Source organism: Petromyzon marinus, unplaced genomic scaffold (genome assembly GCF_048934315.1).
Source record: "Petromyzon marinus isolate PM22_M1 ecotype Great Lakes invasive population unplaced genomic scaffold, UKy_Petmar_22M1.pri1.0 PM_G_Scaffold_38, whole genome shotgun sequence".
NCBI classification, from domain to species: domain Eukaryota; kingdom Metazoa; phylum Chordata; class Hyperoartia; order Petromyzontiformes; family Petromyzontidae; genus Petromyzon; species Petromyzon marinus.
Window position 1 is genome coordinate 717,501 of NW_027422961.1, and position 2,500 is coordinate 720,000.

Genomic DNA, 2,500 nt, shown 5'->3' on the forward strand with positions numbered 1-2,500 from the left:
TCTTGTGGCTCACGGGGCTGTTCGGGTCGCACAGAAATCCCTGGGAATGGGAAAACGGGTCATTTTCGTGTTGCCACATTGCGTACGAACCGCATGAAACTTCCAGAGGCATTTGCAGCAGGAATGCATGTGCACTCAAAAACTTCTATATGTTTCACGGATAGACCCCGTGAAACGCTAGAAATTGGCGGGGATGTGTCTCTTGTGGCTCACGGGGCTGTTAGGGTGGCACAGAACTCCCTCGGAATGGGAAAAGGGGTCATTTTCGTGTTGCCACATTGCATAGGAACGCCATGAAACTTCCAGAGGCATTTGCAGCAGAAAGGCACGTGCACTCAAAAATTTTAATATTTTTCACGCATAGACCCCGTCAAACGCTAGAAGTTGGCGGGGATGTCTCTCTTGTGGCTCACGGGGCTGTTAGGGTCGCACAGAAATGCCTCGGAATGGGAAAACGGGTCATTTTTGTGTGGCCACATTGCATAGGAACGGCATGAAACTTCCAGAGGCATTTGCAGCAGGAATGCATGTGCACTCAAAAACGTCTATATTTTTCACGGATAGACCCCGTGAAACGCTATAAATTGGCGGGGATGTCTCTCTTGTGGCTCACGGGCGCTGTTAGTTAGGGTCGCACAGAAATCCCTCGGAATGGGAAAAGGGGTCATTTTCGTGTTGCCACATTGCGTACGAACGGCATGAAACTTCCAGAGGCATCTGCAGCAGAAATGCATGTGCACTCAAAAACGTCTATATTTTTCACGGATAGACCCCGTGAAACGCTAGAAATTGGCGGGGATGTGTCTCTTGTGGCTCACGGGGCTGTTAGGGTCGCACAGAAATCCCTCGGAATGGGAAAACGGGTCATTTTCGTGTTGCCACAATTGGCATACGAACGGCATGAAACTTCCAGAGGCATTTGCAGCAGAAATGCATGTGCACTCAAAAACGTGAATATTTTTTCACGGATAGACCCCGTCAAACGCTCGAATTTGGCGGGGATGTTTCTCTTGTGGGTCACGGGGCTGTTCGGCTCGCACAGAACTCCCTTGGTCCACCTGATTCGTGCATACAGGCAGCAACTAAAACTCTGTAAACCTGCTGTGAGGACATCTAAACAGTGGACCAGTGAGGCTGTGGAAGATTTGCGGGCGTGCTTAGACTGTACTGACTGGGATATGTTCACGACTGCTACCAATAGTCTGGATGAACTCACAGAGGCTGTGTACATCAGCTTCTGTGAGGACTGCTGTATCCCAACACGTACCAGGGTGAACTTTAACAACAACAAGCCCTGGTTCTCAGCAAAGCTCAAAAGGTTGAGGTTGGAGAAGGAGGAAGCGTTTAGGAGTGGGGATAGAGACAGATTCAAGGAGTCGAAGAACAGGTTTAGCAAAGCGGTGAGAGAGGCTAAACGACTGTACTCAGAGACACTAAAACACCAGTTCTCTACTAACGACGCTGCTTCTGTCTGCCAAAGGGCTCAGGCACATCACCAACTACAAACCCAGAGCGCCCCACACCACTAACGACTCCCGCCTAGCCAACGACCTGAACGAGTTCTACCGTAGATTTGAAAGACAATTGGACTGTCCTGAACCACCCCTTCCCACCCAAGAGGCCCCATCCCCCACCCATACTACAGAAACGACTCTCTCCTTTCAGGAGGGAGAAGTTAATGGGCTTTTCAAGAGGCAGAATCCACGCAAAGCAGCCGGGCCGGACTCTGTCTCTCCAGCCACCCTCAGGCACTGCGCTGACCAGCTGTCTCCGGTGTTCACCAACATCTTTAACACCTCCCTGGAGACATGCCATGTACCAGCCTGTCTCAAGTCCTCCACCATCATCGCTGTGCCCAAAAAGCTAAGGCCAACAGGACTAAATGATTACAGACCGGTCGCCCTTACATCTGTGGTAATGAAGTCTTTTGAGCGCCTGCTCCTGGCACACCTCAAAGCCATCACAGACCCTCTCCTGGACCCCCTTCAGTTTGCCTACAGAGCCAACAGGTCTGTGGACGACGCAGTTAACATGGCCCTCCACTTCACCCTACAGCATGTGGACGCCCCAGCATCCTACGCCAGGATCCTGTTTGTGGACTTCAGCTCTGCCTTCAACACCATCATCCCTGCCCTGCTTCAGGACAAGCTCTTCCAGCTGAACGTGCCCTACTCCACCTGCAGGTGGATCACAGACTTCCTCTCTGACAGGAAGCAGTGCGTTAAGCCGGGAACAGAAGTCTCTGACTCCAGGTCCATCAGCACGGGAACTCCTCAGGGCTGCGTCCTTTGCCCACTGCTCTTCTCCCTGTATACCAACAGCTGCGCCTCCAATCATCTGTCCGTCAAACTCTTGAAGTTTGTCGGACGACACCACCCTCATTGGGCTGATCTCTGGTGGGGATGAGTCTGACTATAGGTGGGAAGCTGACAACCTGGTGACCTGGTGTAGCCAGAACAACTTAGAGCTAAATGCTCTAAGGACAGTTGAGATGGTTGTG